At 40.0% G+C, this 14,174-nt stretch overlaps 1 pseudogene; it reads left to right on the top strand.

Annotated features, from left to right (window-relative positions):
• The first annotated feature begins 249 nt into the window (after positions 1 to 249).
• LOC100764702 lies at positions 250 to 11,560 on the top strand (annotated as a pseudogene).
• The last annotated feature ends 2,614 nt before the right edge of the window (positions 11,561 to 14,174 follow it).

Here is a 14,174-nt window from a genome sequence, read left to right as displayed (position 1 = left end):
ATTCAAACGTCACACAAGCCCTTTACTGATTTTCATAAAGATAAAATGTTTATCAGGATGATCTGTTTAGATGAATTCTGAGAATGCTTTCAGCTTTAAAGATATCTTCTTCCATGATTTTACGTTGGCAATGATAGAATTAATACAGAAATTTAGAGGGGGCATAGGTAAAGGTTTGCTTCAATTGTTTTGAAAATTTCATATTCGTAACATTACTCATGATGTTTATATGTCTTTTTTTTTTTTTAGAATACCAACAAGGAAATATGAGTTCTTTCTGGTATTGATTTTTGCTACTGATGAGATCAACAGGAACCCTTACATTTTACCTAACATGTCTTTGATTTTTGACTTTGTTGGTGTCATGTGTTTTGATACATTGAATATAATTGATTTACTATATTCACCAAAAAACAGCTTCTCGAGTTTATCTAATTATGACTGTGGAACACATGTGTGTATTGTAGAACTCACAGGACCATCATGGACTACATCTGTGAAACTGACAACCTATACCATGAATACAGAGGTAAGGCTGTGTGGTAAAGGGAGAGGTAATAGCTTGTCTAGGACAATACCTAGTTTCTATTGAGAATGAATGGTCAGCATGTGTTTGTGTGTGCTGATGTACATATTCTAAATGATTAAGAAATCACATATTGACATGTAACCCACATTTCTTTTTATTACAAGAATAGATGTATTGGGGAAACATGCAGAAATTTTGTTGAACATTCAGACTTGTCAGAAATATTCTAGAATCCAATAGGACAAATACATCTCTGTTACAGGATTTCCCACCTGGTTCTGCAGCGGCCTTGCCCCAAAGAAGAACACTGACCCATATTAATTATGAACCTGGTGGCCGTTGACTAGGGATCCTTATTGGCTAGTTCTGTCTTTTTCTGGTCACAAGTCTTTTTATCTGCTAAACAGCATTGCTAAAATTAAAACAGCTGCTGTTCCCATTCTATTCCTTGGCTTTCTGAGAGTCTAGCTTCATTTCTAGCTTCATGTACTTGTACACACCATTCAATTCCTAGCAGGGCCTTTTAAAAAAGGCCTGCGGTTTTGCCGCTTATGTGCATCAGGAAGCTGCTCTTAAAGGAGCTGTGTGAGTCTCTGCTTGTTTCTAGCAAAACAGAGCCCACTCAAGAGAAATGCTGCTACCAAGAAGCTGCACGTGTCTCTGGTCTGTAGTTGGGGTCATCCTTCTGGATCCCTGGACATTTCCCTAGTCCCAGATTTCTCTGTAAGCCTTGTTTGCAACATCCTCATTGATGTTCATGTATCTTCTTTAAGGATACCAACATTGAAATATGAGTTTCTTCTGGTATTGTTTTTTGCTATTGAGGAAATCAATAAAACCCTTCTGTTTTACCCAATATGTCTTTGAAATTTACTTTCAGTGTGGGCATGAGTTTTCCTTCCTTGAAATTACTCAACAAATTAAATTCAAAACAAAATACCCCAGGAATTCCTAATTATGACTGTGAAATATATGTATGTTATGTACAACTTATAGGACCATCATGGACTATATCTGTAAAATGGGAAAGCAAGGTCAGGTCTCTAAAGGTGAGGCAGAGTGGTAAAAGGAGAGGTAATTGCTTGTTTATGCCAATTCCAAGTTCATACAGAGAATGAATGGGCCTCATATTTTTGTGTGCTGTTCTATACATTCTAAAGGATTACAAAATCACATATTGGGGTGTCACCATCATTTTCTTATATTATATGAATGGATGAATGGTGAAAACATGAAAAAAGTTATACTGAACATTCAGATTTGTCAGAAATATTCTAGAACCCAATAGGACTATTATACAATATTTACAGTGTATTCTTACTGTCCTTTTTAGGAGTTCTTGAAGGTAAGTAATAGAAGTCATAACTAAGAATGAACTTCCTGCCAAACATATTCCTCACATTGATTCCACTGTTCTTTATCCTTCAGATTTTCTTTGGACCGTTTCATCCTATCCTGAGTGACAATGTCCTGTTTCCCTATGTCTACCAAGTAGCACACAAGGATGCATGTTTGCCCCATGCCATGGTCTTTTTAGTGCTTTATTTTACATGGATCTGGATAGGTCTTGTCATGTCAGATGATGATCAAGGAATTCAGTTTCTATCAGACTTGAGAGAAGAGATACAGATAAATGGAGCCTGTTTAGCTTTTGTGAATGTGATCCCAGATAACATTCAGTTATATATGGAAAGGGCTATAATAAATGACAACCAAATCATGACATCATCAGCAAAAGTTGCTATCATTTATGGTGAAATGAACTCTACCCTAGAAGTCAGCTTCAGAAGATGGACATATTTAGGTGTACAGAGAATCTGGGTCACTACCTCACAATGGGATGTCATCACAAGTAAGAGAGATTTTAGACTTGACCCCTTTCATGAGACCATCACTTTTGCACACCACCATGATAAGGTTTCTAAATTTAGAAATTTTATGCAAACAATGAACACTTCCAAATATCCAGTAGGTATTTCTCAGATGAGAACAAAGTGGAATTATTTTAATTGTTCAGTCTCTAAGACCAACTATAGTTCAATGAATCATTGTCTATATAACACCACATTGGAATAGTTGTCACAACACAAGTTTGACATGGACCTGAGTGAAGAAGGCTATAACTTATACAGTGCTGTATATGCTGTGGCCCACATCTATCACGAAATCATTCTTTAACAAGTAGAATCTAAGCAAATTCCTGAACTCAAAGGAATATTTTATGACTGTCATCAGGTAAAGTATCTTACTTTCCATCTGCTAAAGTCCTGATATTTTTAAATGGCCCCACAAATGTTCATATGCATTTGTCAGAGAATGTTTTCTAAGTTCAAATATTTCTATTCCTCAAAACTCCATAAAACAAATCTTCTATGTGGATAAACAGACTTCACAAGATTAACATTAGGGGATGAAAATATTTTTTCTGAAGATCAGTTATTTTTCTGAGGATGTGTGTCAACATTTTCCCAAATGAGTTCAATATTGGAAATAGTATCTGAAAAATTTTCATAAAATCCTCAGTGAGAACTAGGAAACAATTTTTCAAGAAACAAAATAAATGTTGATCAATGTAATAATTACTTATTTGAAGTAACAAATATGTCAGCAAGGAATAAGGACTTCGTGTTCTCATTAATTTATTTTTATTTCATATATGTAAACTGCATTTACATGATATACACTCCCTTTCTTCCTTTCAGCAACTTCCAGGCCTCTTACTACTTCTTAATTTTATGACTTTTCTCTTTTTAAAATAATTTTTGCTACACACAGAGACACAAAAAGAGAGACATATAGAGAGAGACCTCCACAAACACTTATGTAAAAGCTTCCATTTTGATAGTTTTCCTGCACATAGTAAATGCTTAGATCTTTTTCACTATGTTACTCATTATTTTGTAGTTATTTCTTCTATTTCCACCATGAAAAATGTATATGAAATATAATACAATTAAGTTACCTTTTGATTTTCGCCATTCTGACAGGTGCAAAATGGTACCTCAGAATTTTTTTGATTTGCATTTCCCTGATGGCTAAGGATGTTGAGTACTTTCTTAAGTGTTTTCCAGCCATTTGCAATTCCTCTATTGAGAATTCTCTATTTAGTTCTGTACCCCACTTTTTTTTCATGTTGACTTTAAGTTTATTATAAGGCCTGGCAGAATGGGGAGACTAAGAAGAGGAACAGGGTAATGGCTGACCACCATGGCCGGTCGCCATAGACAGACCGAGAGAGAGCATAGGTGGGAGACAGAGTAGAGAGAAAACAAAGCGGGGAAACAGAGAGTGGATACAGAGAGTGTAAATGGGCAGGGACCTGTCTTTTAAAGGGGTCCTCTGCACCTGGGTGCAGACTTAGTTCCCATGGAACCTTGGGCTGACCAGAGTACTGCCTGTTCCACCAGGTAACAGGGGCAGGCCAGCATAATGCCTGAACTTTTCATTCCCACCTCTACTTATTATTAAAACAAAGGTGGGGTGTTAGACATGGCAGGTTAAGGAATAAGGGCGTTGAATTCTTAAGACTGCTTCCTGCTGACGTGGGGGGCATTGGCCAACTTTGGGGGACTCGAGAAGGTTGGGGTGCTGCCACGTCCTGGGGCAGCTGGTTGTTTCATTGCAGTCCAGGCTGTATGGAACTCCCTGGCACCTCTTAGACAAGGCAAGATGTTGACAGAGCAGAAGACAAGGTTGAGTTTAGAAAAAAAATTTTTCTTAGGTCCTGTCACTTGAGGGGAAGATTGTTAGAAGCAACTTGGCTAAAAGCATTACCATTTTAAAACAGACAGATTTTTTTAGGACAATGAAAAGCATCTTAATCTTGATTTTGTAGTTATGATCCTATAGTGGTATTGGTGAACTTTATTATGAACAGTAGCATGAGAAATAGAGAAATCAGGAACATATTTTATTCTTTTTAATGTCTCAACTTATTTTATCATCACTTAAGCCTTTATATCCTCAGGCCTTCGTAACTACATTCTCAGACCTTCATACATCTTAGACTTTCCTATCTTCACATAGATAAACCCTAAAATACCTGTTACTGGAATCTGTTTTGCTTTAAGCCGGCAAGACTACCAGTCGTCAAAAGCACCAGAGTTCTTGAGAAGGATAAGATTTTACCTGAATTAATGATTAAAGAATAACAGAGACTTGCCAGCAGGCTGCATGGACTGCCATCCCCAAGGTCCTCCATCCATAGTAGTGGGCTGCAGGACACCTGCCTTTTTGTTGATAGCATGTGACCTGTGGATTACAGACTATGGGAAGACTCGCCTACTATTGGCTCAAGCAACGCTGGGAAAGTCGATTCCTTTGTCCTCTTGTCCACGGTCTGGAATACTTTGTAGTAGTTGAGGTGAAGAGCAGGGTTGCTCAGTGACTAGCATTGTCACTGACTCGAGATGAAGCTTCTTTAGTGCCCATCAGTCTTCTCAGAGGAAATGAGATGGGGCCAGCAGCTGGCCTATCTCTCTGTTATAAAAAGCTTTTTAACAAAACATTTTCAATGCCATATTCTCTAGATCTCTGAGCATTTGAGGGCTGTCATCTGTTTAGTATCTCAGCAGTTAAAAGTTTGCCTTTAGTTAGAGAAAAATCCCTTTTGGTAATAAAAGCTGTACCTTTGTAAATGGCTTATAGGATAGTGGTATAAATATTTTGTTAGTTTGAAATAGACCTTTATGATTTTAAACTTTCATCATCATTTAAAGATACGTGAGTTAAATTTAAGTTGTATAGACTTAGCTTATATTTTAAATAAAGGTAGATTAGAACTTTATGACTTTAAATGTTTACCATCATTTAAAGATATATAGCAATTTAGAAATATGAGACTTAGCACAGTTTAATATAAGTTGTATATAGAGTTAGATAAGTATAAAGTTAAATTATAGGTACAGAGACAAGCAAGACTGGATAACAGTAAAGGGGAGCTAGAATGCAGTCTCTGATCCGTACACTGTAGCAAACAGACAGGAGATTTAAAGGGACAGGGTAGACTTAAACAGAGGGCCCTGGAAAGGCACAGTATTTAGTAAACAAGCCATGAATAACAGAGCCAGTGAAAGAAGAAATCACAGACAAAAAATAAAATAAAATAAAAAGCAAAAAGATCTGTCAGTAATAAAAAATCTGGCAGACAGTTTTGCTGGCACAGGCTGCTGGAGCTGGGCGTGCCTACAGGTAGGTCACATGACCAAAACGGTGGGGACCGTAAGCCACTTTTGTCTGTTTACCTGCTTGTTGGATGAAACCAGAAAGGCTCCTCTATGCATTTCCCATGGGTGAGGCAAGTGGAAAACCGGCAAAAAGCTCCTCTATGGATGCACGTCTGCCCGTGGGAGTTGCCAGGGGCCTGGCCCGGAAGGGGACACAGCTGTCCCGAAACTGAAAAAGGACCCAGCGGTCCAAACTGAAAAAGCAAAAAAGCACTGCCCCTGGAGCGGGATCCATGCCTGACCTTCAGGAAATGCATCCAACAAGTGAAAGAAGAAATAAAAAGCAAAATATCAGGTGGCAGTGCTTGCCTGTGCAAGTCAGTGAACTGAGTGGGCAGGCCTAAGCTAGGTCATGTGGTTATGACCAAGATGGCGGCCCCCACATTAGCCCTCATGGCTGATGGCGGCGACCATAAGCACATTCTCAATTGCCAGAAAAGTTTCAAACCTCATTCATGTGGAAAAATGAAAACCAGCAAACAAACAAAAAACTCTCAGAGCACCTCAAGCAGACATTGCCAACCAAGAAGAAACAGTCAGAGATGGAACAAACAGAACAATGAGGGACATTCCCAGGTGAAAGAAATTTCCCACTGGGAGGCAGAACTCCTCTCATTTACCTATTCGCTGCCAGTAACTGAAAGATCCTGTAAAATGTATTTCCCGTGGGCAAGGCCAAAAATGGCACTGATTGCTCTATCTGAGAGCACCTGGCAGAAAGCCTGAAAGAGGTTCACCAGTCCGAAACCAAAAAAAAAAAAAAAAAAAAAAAAAAATGTACCCAGAGTGAACAGTTCTGGGTCTGCCCCATGGGAAAAGGGATATCTTACTGAATTGTAGCGAACATGTAGATGAATGAGTTCCAGAGATCCTTAATTGGAAAAGCAGCGAGTTGAAGTGTACAGAGCTCCAGAATCTAGGCTGCTTAAGGTAGGAGGAAGTGCCAGGAAAAGTGGAAATGGAAGTGGGTTGTAAGGGTACCCTTGCCTTACCACGTGACTGTCAGCGGGCCGTGGAAGAAGGTGCAAGGACAGAGCCTTTCCACATCCAGGCGCCAAATGTTATTGTTTTGTTTAAAAAGAAGAAAAAGAGAAATACTGAGACATGAGACATAAGTTGACTGTAAGTTTATTATAAGGCCCGGCAGAATGGGGAGACTAAGAAGAGGAACAGGGTAATGGCTGACCACCATGGCCGGTCGCCATACTCAGACTGAGAGAGAGCATAGGTGGGAGACAGAGTAGAGAGCTGCACCCCACTTTTTGATTGGATTGTTTGTGTTTTGGTGATTAGCTTCTTAAGTTCTTTGTACTTTTTTGAAATCGTCTCTCTGTCAGATGTGGGGTTGGTGAAGATGTTTTTCCATTTTGTGGGCTGCCATTTTTTGTTGTTGTTGTTGACTGTGTCCTTTGCCTTACAGAATCTTCTCAGTTTCAGGAGGTCCCATTTATTAATTGCTGATATCGGTGTCTGTGCTACTGGTGTTATGTTCAGGAAGTGGTGGTCTGTGCCAATTCGTTCAAGGGTGCTGCCTACTTTCTCTTCTAAGTGGTTCAGTGTGGATGGATTTATGTTGAGGTCTTTGTTCCATTAGGACTTAAATTTTGTGCATGGAGATAGATATGGTTCTATCTGCAATCTTCTACATGTCAGCATGCAGTTGAGCCAGCACCATTTATTGAAGATGCTTTCTTTTTTCCAATGTATAATTTTAGCTTCTTTGTTAAAAATCAGGTGTTTGTAGGTGTGTGGGTTAATATCCAGGTTTTCAATTAGATTCCATTATTTCTTGCATGTTTTGGTTTGTCTTTTCCTCCATTTCTTGAGATTTTTTTCTTCCATATCTTCAGGGGATTTTCTCATTTCCTCTTTGAGAGTTTCTATCATCTTGATAAAGTTGTTATTAACATCTTTTTTTTCTGTTTCATCTGCACTGGGATGTTCAGGTCTTGCTGGTTTAGAGTCCCTAGATTCTGGTGGCTTCATATTGGTCTCTCTGTTGTTGAATGTGTTCTTACACTGTTTTGTTCCCATCATTTCTTCCATTGGGTACAGGTGGGGTCTCTTCCTCCCCTGGTGTGTATGGGTCCAAGGTTCTCTGTGCAAGCAGGTGCAATACTCTGATGGCTCTAGTGGTGAGTGCAGGTGGTCTGAGACAGTCCCTTTCCTGGTGGGTGGAGGGGGAACTAGCAGGCTCTGGATGGCTTGGCCTCTCAGGGTGGTTCCACATGTGCACAGTCCCCAGTCCAGGAGACTCTAAGGTGGGCAAGCAGAAGGCTTGACATGCTGTCATAGTCAGTATGCTATTGCTATGAAAAGACACCATGAACATGACAATTATTTTTTGAAGAAAGCATGTAATTGGGGCTTCCTCACACTTTCAGTCCATTATTGTAATAGCAAGGAGGCCAGTAACACACAGGCAGGTATGGTTCTACAGAAGTGGCTGAATATTCTCTATCCAGATCCTCAGGCAGAAGGAAGAGAGAGACATTGCTGCTACTTGAACTTTGAGGAACCAAAGCCTATCCTCAGTGACACAATTCCTCAAAGATCACATCTACTCCAAAAAGAACACATCTCCTAATCTGTTCAAATAATGCCTTTCCCTAGAGACCAAACATACAAACCTTTGAGCTCATGGGGGCCATTCTCATTCAAACCACCACATACCACTTTCTGGTCTCCATAGGTGTGTAGGCATAACAGAATGCAAGTCCAACTCAAAAAGTCCTCATAATCTATCAGAGTCTGTATCCTGTTTAAGTATTCAAAGTTTAAAATGTTTTCTGAGACTCATGGCAGTCTCTTAACTGCAACCCCTTGTAAAACTAAACTAAAAATGTCAATCATATGCTTCCAACATATAACAGCACAAAATATATACTGCCATCCCAAAAGGGAGGAAAGGGAGCAAAATGAGGAAATAGTGACCCAAAGAAAAGACCAAAATCCAGGAGAGAAAACCACAAATTCTGCATCTCCATGTCTGGTGGTAAAGAACTCTTCAGATCTTTAATTTCTTTCTGTTTTGTTACTACAACAAACTTCTGTCTGCTGGGCTGGTTCAACACCCTGTCTGGACCTCTTCTTGTCAGACATCTCATGACAATGGCATCTTCAACATGTTGAGATCTCTAATGAAATCCAGGCTTTACCTTCACAGCATCAGTTTCTTGGCCTGCATGCAGGAACTCCTCTGATAAGTAAAATGCCTGGCCTTTCTTTCATACTTTACTAGAAGCCTGAACTTTGTGGCCACATCTTCAGAATCTTCTGATTTTTGGTGTTGGAACTTGGCCCTCTTTTGCAAATACATTTTTACCAGATTTCTATTTCTGATGATCTCCTTCAATGCATAAGCTTATTTACTTCCTTTTCACAAGATGGAAGCTTAGTTCAGTGGGTTCTTGTCCTGAGGTTGCCACTCCCTATATTGCATTTAGCATTATGCTTCTCTTTGTACTTTTTTATATACTTGAGCTCTGGGATTAGTTACATTACAATTCCTGGTGCTCCTTTTCTTCTCAAACAGTACTTTAAAAACATATTTCCATACTCACATGGTTCCTTTTTATTAAGATTTGTATAACAGTGACCATGAATAGCCCTAGGAGAAAGTCAACACTAGGCAGTATTTTTTATTTTTTGGATTTTTGAGACAGGGTTTCTGTGTGCAATAGCTCTGCCTCTCCTGGATCTCAATTTGTAGACCAGGCTGTCCTTGAACTCATAGAAATCCACTTGCCTCTGCCTCCCAAGTGCTGGGATTGTAGGTTTGTGCCATCACTGGCCAGCCAAAGTAGGCTATCTTAAAATTTCCTCAGGGCCCACAACCCCAAACTCCTCAATTTAGCCTCAGTAGATTTTTTTTTTTTGGATCAGGGCAAACATCACATTGTTCATCAAATATATAAGGACCAGTAGCTCAGCCATTTACTAATTTTCTTCCACTCTGAAACCATATGAGCTGGGTCCTAACAGTTCAAATATCCTTAGGACTGTCTTCCATGCTCCTGCTAGTATAGCCCATTAAGCCTCACTTAAAACATTCAACTGCTTTCCTAATCCATAGTCCCAAAGCACACATTCTGGAAACTAGCATCATGGCCAGGCCTGTCACAGTAGTATCCCACTCTATAGCTTTTTTGTCTTAATGTGTGCTATATTGCTGTTAAGAGACATCATGACCATGCCCATACTTATAATAAAGCATGTAATTGGGGCTTGCTTACCATTTCAGAGGTTCAGTCCATTAGCATGATGTGGCAGCACAGAGACAGGCAAGGTTCTGGAGAAGTAGCTGAGTGTTCTACATCCAGATCCTCAGGCAGCAGGAAGAGTTACACTGGGGTTGACTCGAGCTTTTCAAATGCCAAAGCCCATTCTCAGTGATAAATTTCCTCCAACAAGGCCATATGTAGTCCTATAACTATCTTGTAATCTTTTCATTAGTGCCACAGCCTAGTGACCAAGCATTCAAATCTATGAGCATATTTGGTTCAGCTTCACTCTAACCACCACACATGCAGAGTCCACAAATCTATACATAATAAATTTGAAGTTTGAAGAATTCCCTAATATGAGCTCTTTTCTATGACCATTTATATGTCCCCAAAGCAAAGCATTTTTCTTATTTTTAAAAATATTAATTTGGAATTTGATGAAAAGAATAAGTTACTTCTCAGCTCCCTTAATCATGAAAGTGGTGTGCTCCATCACCAGGAATGGACTGACACAGAGCAGCCTGACCTCACTGTTCCCTACAGCCACAAAGAAGACAATTGTTGTTGAACACCAAAATGGTTACTGAGGGATCCTCTCATTAATACAAATACTAAATAATTAAGGATATAATGATGGAATTCTATATGAGTTTATTGTTAATGTCCTTCAACAGATATGGAGCAGTGCATGAGACGTCCAGATGACCAGTATTCCAATGCAGAGCACACGCACTGCCTTCAAAGGCATGTCTCCTTTCTGGCTTATGAAGATCCCTTGGGGAAGACTCTGGACTGCATGTCCCTGTGCTTCTTTGCCCTCATAGCTCTTGTTCTTGGGACTTTTGTGAAGTACAATGGCACTCCCATTGTGAAGGCCAATAACTGCACTCTCAGCTACATCCTATTGGTCTCCATTGGCTTCTGTTTCCTCTGCTCATTGTTCTTCATTGGCATCCCAACACAGTCACTTGCATCCTACAGCAGACCACATTTGGGGTCTTTTTCACAGTTGCTATATCTACGGTCTTGGCCAAAACAATTACTGTGGTCCTGGCCTTCAAGCTCACTACTCCAGGAAGAAGGATGAGAGGGATGCTGGTATCAGGGGTGCCTAACTTTGTCATTCCCATCTGTACTTTGGTCCAACTTGTTGTCTGTGGCATCTGGCTGGTAATGTCACCTCCCTTTATTGACACAGATACATCTGAACATGGGCAGATCATCATTGTGTGCAACAAAGGCTCTGTCATTGCATTCCATTTTGTCCTGGGATACTTAGGCTCCTTGGCTCTGGGGAGCTTCACTGTTGCATTATTGGCCAGGAATCTTCCTGAGAGATTAAATGAAGCCAAATTCCTGACCTTCTGCATGCTGGTGTTATGCAGTGTGTGGATCACCTTCCTCCCTGTCTACCACAGCACAAAGGGAAAGGTCATGGTGGCTGTGGAGGTCTTCTCCATATTGACCTCCAGTGCAGGGCTATTAGGCTGCATCTTTGTCCCAAAGTGTTATCTAATTTTGATGAGACCAGATTAAAATTCTTTTCAAAAGTACGGGGACAACTTCATTCACTTTATTGAAGCAATCATTGTCCTAATATTTTACACTGTACTTAAGCTATCTGTGTTCCTATTGCATGATATTTTGATTGTGTTATGACAAATAAAGTCAGAGGGTGGAACTAGCCACTAGCTGACCTAAATTAACCATAGAGGTTTGGAGGACTATAGTCAGAGAGGAGACAAGGAGTAAGGTGGGGCAGAGATGACCCGTCCCTCGGGTCCAGTCATTCAGGGTTCCGAAGGGGAGCTGCCTGAAAGAGTCATGGGCGAGAGAAAGGAAGGAGACCCTGTGGCTCAAAAGAGGGGACCAGAGTCCATCTATGCAATTGTCAAGGTCTTGATTTATTGGGGCTTGGAGTGGGCTTATATAGCCCTGCAATGAGGAAGTTAGGCAAGCGGGGGCGGGGGGGGGATAGCAGGAAGGAACGTCTGGTATTTGCTGGGGCTGGAACATTCTTACAGTATCTTTGAAACAGCAGGCAGGAAGGCCCCACGGCCTTTTCTCGGAACAGTAGTCGTTAGCAGTCCCACTTGGCCAAACATATCTAATTATGGGTTACATGAGGCTCACAGGGTTGGGCTTTAAACCGAAAACTTTAAAGGTCATAAAAAGGCTTACAAAAAGTGGGCTTTAAACAGCATAGCTTTGGGCCCATGGCCCTTTACACAGAGAGGGGATCTCTGCTCTTTTGGGTGGAGAAATGGAAGAGGCAGGAATCAACTAGAGTCTGTTCCCTGTTCTCCGACCTTTCAGGTTCTTGCACCAACATTTAACTGCCATTTTCATTGATCAGCAAATTAGAATAATGCTTTACCTGATGCTAAAGTGGGCTTGAATTCATGAGATACCCAGTGGAGTTGCACAGAGGAGCAGCACCCACCATAGTCACTGAGCTGCTGCTTGCTCTTTCCATCCTTCCCCAAGCCCTCTGAGTGACTCCAGGGTTTTCCTTTCGTAGCCTCTCTACAGCAATCTCTAAAGCACCAAACACCATAGGTAAGAGGGTTCCAAACACTGATTGTGTTAGACATTCACCACTGGCCAGCTCTGCCTTCAGGCAGCTCTATGCTTTCACTTCCTGCCCATCACCCTAGACCTGGATGACTAGGGTGCCTGCTGAGAGACAGTGTCTCTTCTATAACTGTGAAGCTGCATTTGTGATATCTTAACTGGTTTGTTACCTAAAATGGCCTACCCAATACCACCACCAGCAGACATGAAAAAGAGGTGAGGAAATTTCACATGCCTACACCCTTAGATGGAAAACTACAGGAAATCAATGGGTGCTGAGAGATGGAGATCCAGTCTTCTCTAGGGATGGGCCCATGCCAGCATCAGTAACTGTACTCATTAGGGGATTGTGTCCTTTTCTGTGTTTGTGTGCACATCTCCATCTCTCTGTATGTATATAAAATTATTTAACAGAGAATTTATGAATGGAGGATAGGGACATTAAATGGGGTGGAGAGAGAGGATGTGGTACAAATGATGTAAATACAGTTCTTGTGAATAAAATTCTCAAAAAGCAAAAGTAAAAAAGGTTAAATCCCACAAAATCCATTGTACAAAATGTCCAAAGAATTAATGAATTTTTTTTTAATAAAAAGTGCTCAACCATGAAGGAAATGCAAACTAAAACCCTGTTAAGACACCATGTCACCAAACTTCAAACCAGGTGAGTGGATGCTGGGAAGATCTCTTAGACTCTTTTGGTGGGTGTACATACTAGTGCATCCAATTTTGGAAATCAGTCTTGAATTTTTTTACAGGATTAGGAATCAACCTTACATACATCCCAGCTACATACCCTTGGTTGTATGCCAATGCATTGTTTCCCTTCCCATAAAGACGCTTGCACATGAAAACACATTGCTGCTCTATTGACTGTAGCTGGAAAAATGGAACCAAACTGGATGTACAGAAGATAAGAATTATGTTCTTCTTGTGCACAATAAACTATTACTCTGCAAAAATATTTAAAGTTTGAAATGTGCAGATAAACTGGTATATTCTGGAGTCCAGCTCTGGGTGAGGGTGGGTTGTGAACTGGGTGGATGCAAGTGTGGCAATGGACAAATGTGGCATAGAACCCTTCTGAATTTCGTTTTATGAGGATGGACAGAGAGTAAGCACATCTTGGTATGACTTGACCTACTCTGACAACCTACACCTTTTACAGGCTTTATGTATACACAAAATCATTTCCTCATATTCTTTAATCATTGCTTACAAAATCTTTTCATGGTACATACTTTTTCTAAAGTCTTCCATGCTTACAACAGTAAATTTCATAAGAACTAAAATCTAACATTATGATAAAATCAATTCTGTTAATTCAATACCTTTTCCCATAAAATTGGTATTGTAAAGCCTTATGGTTATAGAAAAAACATATAGGATGTCTGTATTTAATATTTCCTACTACCTGTTATTTCAAGCTTCTCCTTTATTTTATTTATCTACTATAATGAATATCTGATCTTTATACATAAATCTATTTCCTCAGGCCCTTGTTTAAATTTTTTTCTTTTATATCTGAAAGAAGATCACCATACTTTATTTTGACTTTGAAGTATTGTGTTCTGCTCTTTATTCTTTCTACAATCAGAAAAGTCATGATCTGTCATGTCT

Source organism: Cricetulus griseus, unplaced genomic scaffold, assembly GCF_003668045.3.
Source record: "Cricetulus griseus strain 17A/GY unplaced genomic scaffold, alternate assembly CriGri-PICRH-1.0 unplaced_scaffold_229, whole genome shotgun sequence".
In the NCBI taxonomy this organism is placed as follows: Eukaryota; Metazoa; Chordata; class Mammalia; order Rodentia; family Cricetidae; genus Cricetulus; species Cricetulus griseus.
This window is presented reverse-complemented; position numbering and strand designations above follow the sequence as displayed.